Here is a 15,937-nt window from a genome sequence, read left to right as displayed (position 1 = left end):
TCCTCAAAAGCCCTCCCCTTGCAGCCCACTCTTATACGGTACTTTTAGTTAGGGGGTAATTCTTCAAAAGTCTTCCCCTTGCAGCCCATTCTGACATGGGAATTTCGGTAAGGTGGTAAATCCTCAAAAGTTCTCCCATTGCAGCCAATTCCAGCCCACTTGTACATAGCAATTTTAGTTAGGGGGTAGTTCTTCAAACGACATCCGCTTGCCGCCCATTATTACAAGCCAATTTCAGTTAGGGGTTTAATTCCTCAAAAGTCCTACCCTTAAAGCCCATTCTTACAAGAGAATTTTAGTTAGGGGGTAAAAGCTTAAAAATCAAAAAATCATCCCATTGCAGCCCATGGCAGCCCGCTCTTACATGGCAATTTCAGTTAGGGGTTAAATTCCTCAAAAGTCCTCCCACTGCAGCCCAGTCTTACATGGTACTTTTAGTTAGGGGGTTAATTACTCAAAATCCTACCCTTACAGCCCATTCTTACATGAGAGTTTCAGTTAGGGTGTAAATCCTCAAAAATCATCCCATTGCAGCCCATGGCAGACCACTCTTACATGGCAATTTTAGTTCGAGGGTCAAATCGTCAAAAGTCCTCCATTGCAGTCCACTCTTACATGGCATTTTGATTTATTGGGTAATTATTCAAAAGTCCTCCCCTTGCAGCCCATTCTTACATGGCAATTTCATTTAGGGGGTAAATCCTCAAAAGTCCTCCCATTGCAGCCCATTGTAGCCCACTCTTACAAGATAATTTTAATCAGGGGTCTAAATCCTCAAAAGTCCTCCCATTGCAGCCTATTCTTACATGGCAGTTTTAGTTAGGGGTTAAATTCCTCAAAAGCCCTCCCCTTGCAGCCCACTCTTATACGGTACTTTTAGTTAGGGGGTAATTCTTCAAAAGCCTTCCCATTGCAGCCCATTCTTACATGGGAATTTCGGTAAGGTGGTAAATCCTCAAAAGTTCTCCCATTGCAGCCAATTCCGGCCCACTTGTACATAGCAATTTTAGTTAGGGGGTAGTTCTTCAAAAGACTTCCCCTTGCCGCCCATTATTATCAGCCAATTTCACTTAGGGGTTTAATTCCTCAAAAGTCCTACCCTTAAAGCCCATTCTTACATGAGAATTTCAGTTAGGGGGTAAATGCTCAAAAATCAACCCATTGCAGCCCATGGCAGCCCGCTCTTACATGGCAATTTCAGTTAGGGGTTTAATTCCTCAAAAGTCCTACCCTTAAAGCCCATTCTTACATGAGAATTTCAGTTAGGGGGTAAATGCTCAAAAATCATCCCATTGCAGCCCATGGCAGCCGGCTCTTACATGGCAATTTCAGTTAGGGGTTAAATTCCTCAAAAGTCATCCCATTGCAGCCCAGTCTTACATGGCAATTTTAGTTCGAGTGTCAAATCGTCAAAAGTCCTCCATTGCAGTCCACTCTTACATGGCATTTTGATTTATTGGGTAATTATTCAAAAGTCCTCCCCTTGCAGCCCATTCTTAAATGGCAATTTCATTTAGGGGGTAAATCCTCAAAAGTCCTCCCATTGCAGCCCATTGTAGCCCACTCTTACAAGATAATTTTAATCAGGGGTCTAAATCCTCAAAAGTCCTCCCATTGCAGCCTATTCTTACATGGCAGTTTCAGTTAGGGGTTAAATTCCTCAAAAGCCCTCCCCTTGCAGCCCACTCTTATACGGTACTTTTAGTTAGGGGGTAATTCTTCAAAAGCCTTCCCATTGCAGCCCATTCTTACATGGGAATTTCGGTAAGGTGGTAAATCCTCAAAAGTTCTCCCATTGCAGCCAATTCCGGCCCACTTGTACATAGCAATTTTAGTTAGGGGGTAGTTCTTCAAAAGACTTCCCCTTGCCGCCCATTATTATCAGCCAATTTCAGTTAGGGGTTTAATTCCTCAAAAGTCCTACCCTTAAAGCCCATTCTTACATGAGAATTTCAGTTAGGGGGTAAATGCTCAAAAATCATCCCATTGCAGCCCATGGCAGCCCGCTCTTACATGGCAATTTCAGTTAGGGGTTCAATTCCTCAAAAGTCCTACCCTTAAAGCCCATTCTTACATGAGAATTTCAGTTAGGGGGTAAATGCTCAAAAATCATCCCATTGCAGCCCATGGCAGCCGGCTCTTACATGGCAATTTCAGTTAGGGGTTAAATTCCTCAAAAGTCCTCCCATTGCAGCCCAGTCTTACATGGCAATTTTAGTTCGAGTGTCAAATCGTCAAAAGTCCTCCATTGCAGTCCACTCTTACATGGCATTTTGATTTATTGGGTAATTATTCAAAAGTCCACCCCTTGCAGCCCATTCTTACATGGCAATTTCATTTAGGGGGTAAGTCCTCAAAAGTCCTCCCATTGCAGCCCATTGTAGCCCACTCTTACAAGATAATTTTAATCAGGGGTCTAAATCCTCAAAAGTCCTCCCATTGCAGCCTATTCTTACATGGCAGTTTCAGTTAGGGGTTAAATTCCTCAAAAGCCCTCCCATTGCAGCCCACTCTTATACGGTACTTTTAGTTAGAGGGTAATTCTTCAAAAGCCTTCCCATTGCAGCCCATTCTTACATGGGAATTTCGGTAAGGTGGTAAATCCTCAAAAGTTCTCCCATTGCAGCCAATTCCGGCCCACTTGTACATAGCAATTTTAGTTAGGGGGTAGTTCTTCAAAAGACTTCCCCTTGCCGACCATTATTACCAGCCAATTTCAGTTAGGGGTTTAATTCCTCAAAAGTCCTACCCTTAAAGCCCATTCTTACATGAGAATTTCAGTTAGGGGGTAAATGCTCAAAAATCATCCCATTGCAGCCCATGGCAGCCCGCTCTTACATGGCAATTTCAGTTAGGGGTTTAATTCCTCAAAAGTCCTACCCTTAAAGCCCATTCTTACATGAGAATTTCAGTTAGGGGGTAAATGCTCAAAAATCATCCCATTGCAGCCCATGGCAGCCCGCTTTTACATGGCAATTTCAGTTAGGGGTTTAATTCCTCAAAAGTCCTACCCCTAAAGCCCATTCTTACGTGAGAATTTCAGTTAGGGGGTAAATGCTCAAAAATCATCCCATTGCAGCCCATGGCAGCCCGCTTTTACATGGCAATTTCAGTTAGGGGTTAAATTCCTCAAAATTCCTCCCATTGCAGCCCAGTCTTACATGGCAATTTTAGTTCGAGTGTCAAATCGTCAAAAGTCCTCCGTTGCAGTCCAATCTTACATGGCAATTTCAGTTAGGGGTTAAATTCCCTAAAAGTCCTCCCCTTGCAGCCCACTCTTACATAGTACTTTTATTGAGGAGGTAAATCCTCAAAAATCATTCTATTGCAGCCCATGGCATACCTCTCTTAGATGGCAATTTTAGTTCGAGGGTCAAATCGTCAAAAGTCCTCCATTGCAGTCCACTCTTACATGGCATTTTGATTTATTGGGTAATTCTTCAAAAGTCCTCCCCTTGCAGCCCATTCTTACATGGCAATTTCATTTAGGGGGTAAATCCTCAAAAGTCCTCCCATTGCAGCCCATTTTAGCCCACTCTTACAAGATAATTTAAATCAGGGGTCTAAATCCTCAAAAGTCCTCCCATTGCAGCCTATTCTTACATGGCAGTTTCAGTTAGAGGTTAAATTCCTCAAAAGCCCTCCCCTTGCAGCCGACTCTTATACCGTACTTTTAGTTAGGGGGTATTTCTTCAAAAGTCTTCCCCTTGCAGCCCATTCTTACATGGGAATTTCGGTAAGGTGGTAAATCCTCAAAAGTTCTCCCATTGCAGCCAATTCCAGCCCACTTGTACATAGCAATTTTAGTTAGGGGGTAGTTCTTCAAAAGACTTCCCCTTGCCGCCCATTATTACAAGCCAATTTCAGTTAGGGGTTTAAATCCTCAAAAGTCCTACCCTTGAAGCCCATTCTTACATGAGAATTTCAGTTAGGGGGTAAAAGCTCAAAAATCATCCCATTGCAGCCCATAGCAGCCCGCTCTTACATGTCATTTTCAGTGAGGGGTTAAATTCCTCAAAAGTCCTCCCATTGCAGCCCAGTCTTACATGGTACTGTTAGTTAGGGGATTAATTACTCAAAATCCTACCCTTACAGTCCATTCTTACATGAGAGTTTCAATTAGGAGGTAAATCCTCAAAAATCATCCCATTGCAGCCCACGGCAGACCACTCTTACTTGGCAATTTTAGTTCGAGGGTCAAATCGTCAAAAAGTCCTCCATTGCAGTCCACTCTTACATGGCATTTTGATATATTGGGTAATTATTCAAAAGTCCTTTCCTTGCAGCCCATTCTTACATGGCAATTTCATTTAGGGGGTAAATCCTCAAAAGTCCTCCCATTGCAGCCCATTGTAGCCAACTCTTACAAGATAATTTTAATCAGGGGTCTAAATCCTCAAAAGTCCTCCCATTGCAGCCTATTCTTACAAGGCAGTTTCAGTTAGGGGTTAAATTCCTCAAAAGCCCTCCCCTTGCAGCCCACTCTTATACGGTACTTTTAGTTAGGGGGTAATTCTTCAAAAGCCTTCCCATTGCAGCCCATTCTTACATGGGAATTTCGGTAAGGTGGTAAATCCTCAAAAGTTCTCCCATTGCAGCCAATTCCGGCCCACTTGTACATAGCAATTTTAGTTAGGGGGTAGTTCTTCAAAAGACTTCCCCTTGCCGCCCATTATTATCAACCAATTTCAGTTAGGGGTTTAATTCCTCAAAAGTCCTACCCTTAAAGCCCATTCTTACATGAGAATTTCAGTTAGGGGGTAAATGCTCAAAAATCATCCCATTGCAGCCCATGGCAGCCCGCTCTTACATGGCAATTTCAGTTAGGGGTTCAATTCCTCAAAAGTCCTACCCTTAAAGCCCATTCTTACATGAGAATTTCAGTTAGGGGGTAAATGCTCAAAAATCATCCCATTGCAGCCCATGGCAGCCGGCTCTTACATGGCAATTTCAGTTAGGGGTTAAATTCCTCAAAAGTCCTCCCATTGCAGCCCAGTCTTACATGGCAATTTTAGTTCGAGTGTCAAATCGTCAAAAGTCCTCCATTGCAGTCCACTCTTACATGGCATTTTGATTTATTGGGTAATTATTCAAAAGTCCACCCCTTGCAGCCCATTCTTACATGGCAATTTCATTTAGGGGGTAAATCCTCAAAAGTCCTCCCATTGCAGCCCATTGTAGCCCACTCTTACAAGATAATTTTAATCAGGGGTCTAAATCCTCAAAAGTCCTCCCATTGCAGCCTATTCTTACATGGCAGTTTCAGTTAGGGGTTAAATTCCTCAAAAGCCCTCCCATTGCAGCCCACTCTTATACGGTACTTTTAGTTAGAGGGTAATTCTTCAAAAGCCTTCCCATTGCAGCCCATTCTTACATGGGAATTTCGGTAAGGTGGTAAATCCTCAAAAGTTCTCCCATTGCAGCCAATTCCGGCCCACTTGTACATAGCAATTTTAGTTAGGGGGTAGTTCTTCAAAAGACTTCCCCTTGCCGACCATTATTACCAGCCAATTTCAGTTAGGGGTTCAATTCCTCAAAAGTCCTACCCTTAAAGCCCATTCTTACATGAGAATTTCAGTTAGGGGGTAAATGCTCAAAAATCATCCCATTGCAGCCCATGGCAGCCCGCTCTTACATGGCAATTTCAGTTAGGGGTTTAATTCCTCAAAAGTCCTACCCTTAAAGCCCATTCTTACATGAGAATTTCAGTTAGGGGGTAAATGCTCAAAAATCATCCCATTGCAGCCCATGGCAGCCCGCTTTTACATGGCAATTTCAGTTAGGGGTTTAATTCCTCAAAAGTCCTACCCCTAAAGCCCATTCTTACGTGAGAATTTCAGTTAGGGGGTAAATGCTCAAAAATCATCCCATTGCAGCCCATGGCAGCCCGCTTTTACATGGCAATTTCAGTTAGGGGTTAAATTCCTCAAAATTCCTCCCATTGCAGCCCAGTCTTACATGGCAATTTTAGTTCGAGTGTCAAATCGTCAAAAGTCCTCCGTTGCAGTCCAATCTTACATGGCAATTTCAGTTAGGGGTTAAATTCCCTAAAAGTCCTCCCCTTGCAGCCCACTCTTACATAGTACTTTTATTGAGGAGGTAAATCCTCAAAAATCATTCTATTGCAGCCCATGGCATACCTCTCTTAGATGGCAATTTTAGTTCGAGGGTCAAATCGTCAAAAGTCCTCCATTGCAGTCCACTCTTACATGGCATTTTGATTTATTGGGTAATTCTTCAAAAGTCCTCCCCTTGCAGCCCATTCTTACATGGCAATTTCATTTAGGGGGTAAATCCTCAAAAGTCCTCCCATTGCAGCCCATTTTAGCCCACTCTTACAAGATAATTTAAATCAGGGGTCTAAATCCTCAAAAGTCCTCCCATTGCAGCCTATTCTTACATGGCAGTTTCAGTTAGAGGTTAAATTCCTCAAAAGCCCTCCCCTTGCAGCCGACTCTTATACCGTACTTTTAGTTAGGGGGTATTTCTTCAAAAGTCTTCCCCTTGCAGCCCATTCTTACATGGGAATTTCGGTAAGGTGGTAAATCCTCAAAAGTTCTCCCATTGCAGCCAATTCCAGCCCACTTGTACATAGCAATTTTAGTTAGGGGGTAGTTCTTCAAAAGACTTCCCCTTGCCGCCCATTATTACAAGCCAATTTCAGTTAGGGGTTTAAATCCTCAAAAGTCCTACCCTTGAAGCCCATTCTTACATGAGAATTTCAGTTAGGGGTAAAAGCTCAAAAATCATCCCATTGCAGCCCATAGCAGCCCGCTCTTACATGTCATTTTCAGTGAGGGGTTAAATTCCTCAAAAGTCCTCCCATTGCAGCCCAGTCTTACATGGTACTGTTAGTTAGGGGATTAATTACTCAAAATCCTACCCTTACAGTCCATTCTTACATGAGAGTTTCAATTAGGAGGTAAATCCTCAAAAATCATCCCATTGCAGCCCACGGCAGACCACTCTTACTTGGCAATTTTAGTTCGAGGGTCAAATCGTCAAAAGTCCTCCATTGCAGTCCACTCTTACATGGCATTTTGATATATTGGGTAATTATTCAAAAGTCCTTTCCTTGCAGCCCATTCTTACATGGCAATTTCATTTAGGGGGTAAATCCTCAAAAGTCCTCCCATTGCAGCCCATTGTAGCCCACTCTTACAAGATAATTTTAATCAGGGGTCTAAATCCTCAAAAGTCCTCCCATTGCAGCCTATTCTTACAAGGCAGTTTCAGTTAGGGGTTAAATTCCTCAAAAGCCCTCCCCTTGCAGCCCACTCTTATACGGTATTTTTAGTTAGGGGGTAATTCTTCAAAAGTCTTCCCATTGCAGCCCATTCTTACATGGGAATTTCGGTAAGGTGGTAAATCCTCAAAACTTCTCCCATTGCAGCCAATTCCAGCCCACTTGTACATAGCAATTTTAGTTAGGGGGTAGTTCTTCAAAAGACTTCCCCTTGCCGCCCATTATTAGCAGCCAATTTCAGTTAGGGGTTTAATTCCTCAAAAGTCCTCCCCTTGCAGCCCACTCTTACATAGTACTTTTATTTAGGGGTTTAATTCCTCAAAAATCCTACCCTTACAGCCCATTCTTACATTGCAATTTCATTTAGGGGGTAAATACTCAAAAGTCATCCCATTGCAGCCCATTGTAGCCCACTCTTACAAGATCATTTTAGTCAGGGGTCTAAATCCTCAAAAGTCCTCCCATTGCAGCCTATTCTTACATGGCAATTTCAGCTAGGGGTTAAATTCCTCAAGAGTCCTCCCATTGCAGCCCAGTCTGACTTGGTACTTTTAGCTAGGCGGTTAATTACTCAAAATCCTACCCTTACAGCCCCTTCTTACATGAGAGTTTCAGTTAGGGGGTAATCCTCAAAAATCATCCCATTGCAGCCCATGGCAGACCACTCTTACATGGCAATGTTAGTTCGAGGGTCAAATCGTCAAAAGTCCTCCATTGCAGTCCACTCTTACATGGCAATTTGATTTAGCGGGTAATTGTTCAAAAGTCCCCCCCCCTTGCAGCCCATTTTTACATGGCAATTTCATTTAGGGGTAAATCCTCAAAAGTCCTCCCATTGCAGCCCATTGTAGCCCACTGTTACAAGATAATTTTAGTCAGGGGTCTCAATCCTCAAAAGTCCTCCCATTGCAGCCTTTTCTTACATGGCAATTTCAGTTAGGGGTTAAGTTCCTGAAAAGCCCTCCACTTGCAGCCAACTCTAATACGGTACTTTAGTTAGGGGGTAATTCTTCAAAAGTCTTCCCCTTGCAGCCCATTCTTACATGGGAATTTCGGTAAGGGGGTAAATGCTCAAAAATCATCCCAATGCAGCACGTGGCAGTCCAGTCTTACATCGAAATTTCAGTTAGGTGTTAAATTCCTCAAAAGTCTTCCCTTTGCAGCCCACTCTTACATGGTACTTTGGTTAGGTTTGGGGGTTAATTCCTCAAAAGTTCTCCCATTGCAGCAAATTCCAGCCTACTTGTACGTAGCAATTTTAGTTAGGGGGTAGTTCTTCAAAAGTCTTCCCCTTGCCGCCCATTTTCACATGCCAATTTCAGTTAGGGGGTTAATTCCTCAAAAGTCCTACCCTTACAGCCCATTCTTACATGAGAATTTCAGTTAGGGGGTAAATGCTCAAAAATCATCCCAATGCAGCACATGGCAATCCACTCTTACATCGCAATTTCAGTTAGGGGTTAAATTCCTCAAAAGCCCTCCCCTTGCAGCCCACTCTTATACGGTATTTTTAGTTAGGGGGTAATTCTTCAAAAGTCTTCCCATTGCAGCCCATTCTTACATGGGAATTTCGGTAAGGTGGTAAATCCTCAAAACTTCTCCCATTGCAGCCAATTCCAGCCCACTTGTACATAGCAATTTTATTTAGGGGGTAGTTCTTCAAAAGACTTCCCCTTGCCGCCCATTATTAGCAGCCAATTTCAGTTAGGGGTTTAATTCCTCAAAAGTCCTCCCCTTGCAGCCCACTCTTACATAGTACTTTTATTTAGGGGTTTAATTCCTCAAAAATCCTAACCTTACAGCCCATTCTTACATTGCAATTTCATTTAGGGGGTAAATACTCAAAAGTCATCCCATTGCAGCCCATTGTAGCCCACTCTTACAAGATCATGTTAGTCAGGGGTCTAAATCCTCAAAAGCCCTCCCTTTGCAGCCTATTCTTACATGGCAATTTCAGCTAGGGGTTAAATTCCTCAAGAGTCCTCCCATTGCAGCCCAGTCTTACTTGGTACTTTTAGCTAGGCGGTTAATTACTCAAAATCCTACCCTTACAGCCCATTCTTACATGAGAGTTTCAGTTAGGGGGTAATCCTCAAAAATCATCCCATTGCAGCCCATGGCAGACCACTCTTACATGGCAATGTTAGTTCGAGGGTCAAATCGTCAAAAGTCCTCCATTGCAGTCCACTCTTACATGGCATTTTGATTTAACGGGTAATTGTTCAAAAGTCCCCCCCTTGCAGCCCATTTTTACATGGCAATTTCATTTAGGGGTAAATCCTCAAAAGTCCTCCCATTGCAGCCCATTGTAGCCCACTGTTACAAGATAATTTTAGTCAGGGGTCTCAATCCTCAAAAGTCCTCCCATTGCAGCCTTTTCTTACATGGCAATTTTAGTTGGGGGTTAAGTTCCTGAAAAGCCCTCCCCTTGCAGCCAACTCTAATACGGTACTTTAGTTAGGGGGTAATTCTTCAAAAGTCTTCCCCTTGCAGCCCATTCTTACATGGGAATTTCGGTAAGGGGGTAAATGCTCAAAAATCATCCCAATGCAGCACGTGGCAGTCCAGTCTTACATCGAAATTTCAGTTAGGTGTTAAATTCCTCAAAAGTCTTCCCATTGCAGCCCACTCTTACATGGTACTTTGGTTAGGTTTGGGGGTTAATTCCTCAAAAGTTCTCCCATTGCAGCAAATTCCAGCCTACTTGTACGTAGCAATTTTAGTTAGGGGGTAGTTCTTCAAAAGTCTTCCCCTTGCCGCCCATTTTCACATGCCAATTTCAGTTAGGGGGTTAATTCCTCAAAAGTCCTACCCTTACAGCCCATTCTTACATGAGAATTTCAGTTAGGGGGTAAATGCTCAAAAATCATCCCAATGCAGCACATGGCAATCCACTCTTACATCGCAATTTCAGTTAGGGGTTATATTCCTCAAAAGTCCTCCCATTGCAGCCCAGTCTTACATGGTACTTTTAGTTAGGGGGTTAATTACTCAAAATCCTACCATTACAGCCCCTTCTTACATGAGAGTTTCAGTTAGGGGGTAATCCTCAAAAATCATCCCATTGCAGCCCATGGCAGACCACCCTTACATGGCAATGTTAGTTCGAGGGTCAAATCGTCAAAAGTCCTCCATTGCAGTCCACTCTTACATGGCATTTGGATTTAGCGGGTAGTTCTTCAAAAGTCCTCCCCTTGAAGCCCATTCTTACATGGCAATTTCATTTAGGGGTAAATACTCAAAAGTCCTCCCATTTCAGCCCATTGTAGCCACTGTTACAAGATAATTTTAGTCAGGGGGCTCAATCCTCAAAGATCCTCCCATTGCAGCCTTTTCTTACAAGGCAATTTCAGTTAGGGGTTAAATTCCTCAAGAGTCCTCCCATTGCAGCCCAGTCTTACTTGGTACTTTTAGCTAGGCGGTTAATTACTCAAAATCCTACCCTTACAGCCCATTCTTACATGAGAATTTCAGTAAGGGGGTAAATGCTCAAATATCATCCCAATGCAGCACATGGCAGTCCACTCTTACATCGCAATTTCAGTTAGGGGTTAAATTCCTCAAAAGTCCTCCCATTGCAGCCCACTCTTACATGGTACTTTGGTTAGTTCTGGGGGTTAATTCCACAAAAATCCTCCCCTTGCCCCTTGCAGCCCATTCTTACATGGCAATTTCATATAGGGGTAAATCCTCAAAAGTCCTCCCTTTGCAGCCTTTTCTTACATGAGAGTTTCAGTCGGGGATAATCCTCAAAAATCATCCCAATGCAGCCCCTGGCAGACCACTCTTACATGGCAATGTTAGTTCGAGGGTCAAATCGTCAAAAGTCCTCCATTGAAGTCCACTCTTTAATGGCATTTTTATTTTGCGGGTAATTCTTCAAAAGTCCTCCCCTTGCAGCCCATTCTTACATGGCAATTTCATTTAGGGGTAAATCCTCAAAAGTCCTCCCATTGCAGCCCATTGTGGCCCACTGTTACAAGATAATTTTAGTCAGGGGTCTCAATCCTCAAAAGTCCTCCCATTGCAGCCTTTTCTTACATGGCAATTTCAGTTAGGGGTTAAGTTCCTCAAAAGCCCTCCTCTTGCAGCCAACTCTAATACGGTACTTTAGTTAGGGGGTAATTCTTCAAAAGTCTTCCCCTTGCAGCCCACTCTTACATGGAACTTGGTTAGGTTTGGGGGTTAATTCATCAAAAGTTCTCCCATTGCAGCAAATTCCAGCCCACTTGTACATAGCAATTTTAGTTAGGGGGTAGTTCTTCAAATGTCTTCCCCTTGCCGCCCATTATTACATGCCAATTTCAGTTAGGGGGTTAATTCCTCAAAAGTCCTACCCTTACAGCCCATTCTTACATGAAAATTTCAGTTAGGGAGTAAAAGCTCAAAAATCATCCCAATGCAGCACATGGCAGTCCACTCTTACATCGCAATTTCAGTTAGGGGTTATATTCCTCAAAAGTCCTCTCATTGCAGCCCAGTCTTACATGGTACTTTTAGTTGGGGGGTTAATTACTCAAAATCCTACCATTACAGCCCATTCTTACATGAGAGTTTCAGTTAGGGGGTAATCCTCAAAAATCATCCCATTGCAAACCATGGCAGACCACCCTTACATGGCAATGTTAGTTCGAGGGTCACATCGTCAAAAGTCCTCCATTGCAGTCCACTCTTACATGGCATTTTGATTTAGCGGGTAATTCTTCAAAAGTCCTCCCCTTGCAGCCCATTCTTACATGGCAATTTCATTTAGGGGTAAATACTCAAAAGTCTTCCCATTTAAGCCCATTGTAGCCCAATGTTGCAAGATAATTTTAGTCAGGGGGCTCAATCCTCAAAAGTCCTCCCATTGCAGCCTTTTCTTACATGGCAATTTCAGTTAGGGGTTAAAATCCTCAAAAGCCCTCCCCTTGCAGCCAACTCTTATACAGTACTTTAGTTAGGGGGTAATTCTTCAAAAGTCTTCCTCTTGCAGCCCATTCTTACATGAGAATTTCAGTTAGGGGGTAAATGCTCAAAAATCATCCCAATGCAGCACATGGCAGTCCACTCTTACATCGAAATTTCAGTTAGGGGTTATATTCCTCAAAAGTCCTCCCATTGCAGCCCAGTCTTACATGGTACTTTTAGTTAGGGGGTTAATTACTCAAAATCCTACCATTACAGCCCATTCTTGCATGAGAGTTTCAGTTAGGGGGTAATCCTCAAAAATCATCCCATTGCAGCCCATGGCAGACCACCCTTACATGGCAATGTTAGTTCGAGGGTCACATCGTCAAAAGTCCTCCATTGCAGACCACTCTTACATGGCAATTGCATTTAGGGGTAAATACTCAAAAGTCCTCCCATTTCAGCCCATTGTAGCCCACTGTTACAAGATAATTTTAGTCAGGGGGCTCAATCCTCAAAAGTCCTCCCATTGCAGCCTTTTCTTACATGGCAATTTCAGTTAGGGGTTAAATTCCCCAAAAGCCCTCCCCTTGCAGCCAACTCTTATACGGTACTTTAGTTAGGGGGTAATTCTTCAAAAGTCTTCCCCTTGCCGCACATTATTTCATGCCAATTTCAGTTAGGGGGTTAATTCCTCAAAAGTCCTACCCTTACAGCCCATTCTTACATGAGAGTTTCAGTTAGGGGGTAATCCTCAAAAATCATCCCATTGCAGCCCATGGCAGACCACCCTTACATGGCAATGTTAGTTCGAGGGTCACATCGTCAAAAGTCCTCCATTGCAGTCCACTCTTACATGGCATTTTGATTTAGCGGATAATTCTTCAAAAGTCCTCCCCTTGCAGCCCATTCTTACATGGCAATTTCATTTAGGGATAAATACTCAAAAGTCCTCCCATTTCAGCCCATTGTAGCCCACTGTTACAAGATAATTTTAGTCAGGGGGCTCAATCCTCAAAAGTCTTCCCATTGCAGCCTTTTCTTACATGGCAATTTCAGTTAGGGGTTAAATTCCCCAAAAGCCCTCCCCTTGCAGCCAACTCTTATACGGTACTTTAGTTAGGGGTTAATTCTTCAAAAGTCTTCCTCTTGCAGCCCATTCTTACATGGGAATTTCGTTAAGGGGATAAATGCTCAAAAATCATCCCAATGCAGCACATGGCAGTCCACTCTTACATCGAAATTTCAGTTAGGTGTTAAATACCTCAAAAGTCCTCCCATTGCAGCCCACTCTTACATGGTACTTTGATTAGGTTTGGGGGTTAATTCCTCAAAAGTTTTCCCATTGCAGCCAATTCCAGCCCACTTGTACCTGGCAATTTTAGTTAGGGTGTAGTTCTTCAAAAGTCTTCCCCTTGCCGCCCATCATTACATGCCAATTTCAGTTAGGGGGTTAATTCCTCAAAAGTCCCACCCTTACAGCCCATTCTTACATGAGAATTTCAGTTAGGGGGTAAATGCTCAAAAATCATCCCAATGCAGCACATGGCAGTCCACTCTTACATCGCAATTTCAGTTAGGGGTTAAATTCCTCAAAAGTCTTCCCATTGCAGCCCACTCTTACATGGTACTTTGGTTAGGTCTGGGGGTTAATTCCTCAAAAGTCCTCCCCTTGCAGCCCATTCTTACATGGCAATTTCATTTAGGGATAAATCCTCAAAAGTCTTCCCATTGCAGCCCGTTGTAGCCCCCTCTTACAAGATAATTTTAGTCAGGGGTCTAAATCCCCAAAAGTCCTCCCATTGCAGACTATTCTTACATGGCAATTTCAGTTAGGGTTTAAATTCCTCAAAAGCCCTCCCCTTGCAGCCCATTCTTATACGGTACTTTTAGTTAGGCGGTAATTCTTCAAAAGTCTTCCCCTTGCAGCCCATTCTTACGTAGGAATTTCGGTAAGGGGGCAAATCCTTAAAAATTCTCCCATTGCAGCCAATTCCAGCCCAGTTGTACATAGCAATTTTAGTTAGGGGGTAGTTCTTCAAAAGTCTTCCCCTTGTCGCCCATTCTTACATGGCAATTTCAGTTAGGGGTTTAATTCCTCAAAAATCCTACCCTTAAAGCCCATTCTTACATGAGAATTTCATTTAGGGGGTAAATGCTAAAAAATCATCCCATTGCAGCACATGACATCCCACTTCTACATGGCAATTTGAGTTAGGGTTTAAATTCCTCAAAAGCCCTCCCCTTGCAGCTCGCTCTTATCTGGTACTTTTAGTTAGGGGGTAATTCTTCAAAAGTCATCCCCTTGCCGCCCATTCTTACATGCCAATTTCAGTTAGGGGTTAATTCCTCAAAAATCCTACCCCTAAAGCCCATTCTTACATGGCATTTTGATTTAGCGGATAATTCTTCAAAAGTCCTCCCCTTGCAGCCCATTCTTCCATGGCATTTTAATTTAGGGGTAAATACTCAAAAGTCCTCCCATTTCAGCCCATTGTAGCCCACTGTTACAAGATAATTTTAGTCAGGGGGCTCAATCCTCAAAAGTCCTCCCATTGCAGCCTTTTCTTACATGGCAATTTCAGTTAGGGGTTAAATTCCCAAAAAGCCCTCCCCTTGCAGCCAACTCTTATACGGTACTTTAGTTAGGGTACTTCAAAAGTCTTCCTCTTGCAGCCCATTCTTACATGGGAATTTCGGTAAGGGGATAAATGCTCAAAAATCATCCCAATGCGGCAGTCCACTCTTACATCGAAATTTCAGTTAGGTGTTAAATTTCTCAAAAGTCCTCCCATTGCAGCCCACTCTTACATGGTACTTTGATTAGGTTTGGGGGTTAATTCCTCAAAAGTTTTCCCATTGCAGCCAATTCCAGCCCACTTGTACCTGCCAATTTTAGTTAGGGTGTAGTTCTTCAAAAGTCTTCCCCTTGCCGCCCATTATTACATGCCAATTTCAGTTAGGGGGTTAATTCCTCAAAAGTCCTACCCTTACAGCCCATTCTTACATGAGAGTTTCAGTTAGGGGGTAATCCTCAAAAATCATCCCATTGCAGCCCATGGCAGACCACCCTTACATGGCAATGTTAGTTCGAGGGTCACATCGTCAAAAGTCCTCCATTGCAGTCCACTCTTACCTGGCATTTTGATTTAGCGGATAATTCTTCAAAAGTCCTCCCCTTGCAGCCCATTCTTACATGGCAATTTCATTTAGGGGTAAATACTCAAAAGTCCTCCCATTTCAGCCCATTGTAGCCCACTGTTACAAGATAATTTTAGTCAGGGGGCTCAATCCTCAAAAGTCTTCCCATTGCAGCCTTTTCTTACATGGCAATTTCAGTTAGGGGTTAAATTCCCCAAAAGCCCTCCCCTTGCAGCCAACTCTTATACGGTACTTTAGTTAGGGGGTAATTCTTCAAAAGTCTTCCTCTTGCAGCCCATTCTTACATGGGAATTTCGTTAAGGGGATAAATGCTCAAAAATCATCCCAATGCAGCACATGGCAGTCCACTCTTACATCGAAATTTCAGTTAGGTGTTAAATTCCTCAAAAGTCCTCCCATTGCAGCCCACCTTTACAAGGTACTTTGATTAGGTTTGGGGGTTAATTCCTCAAAAGTTTTTCCATTGCAGCCAATTCCAGCCCACTTGTACCTGGCAATTTTAGTTAGGGTGTAGTTCTTCAAAAGTCTTCCCCTTGCCGCCCATCATTACATGCCAATTTCAGTTAGGGGTTAAATTCCCCAAAAGCCCTCCCCTTGCAGCCAACTCTTATACGGTACTTTAGTTAGGGGGTAATTCCT

Source organism: Convolutriloba macropyga, chromosome 4 (genome assembly GCF_964194025.1).
Source record: "Convolutriloba macropyga chromosome 4, txConMacr16.3, whole genome shotgun sequence".
Taxonomy (NCBI): Eukaryota; Metazoa; Xenacoelomorpha; order Acoela; family Convolutidae; genus Convolutriloba; species Convolutriloba macropyga.
Note: the sequence above shows the minus strand (reverse complement) of the source record.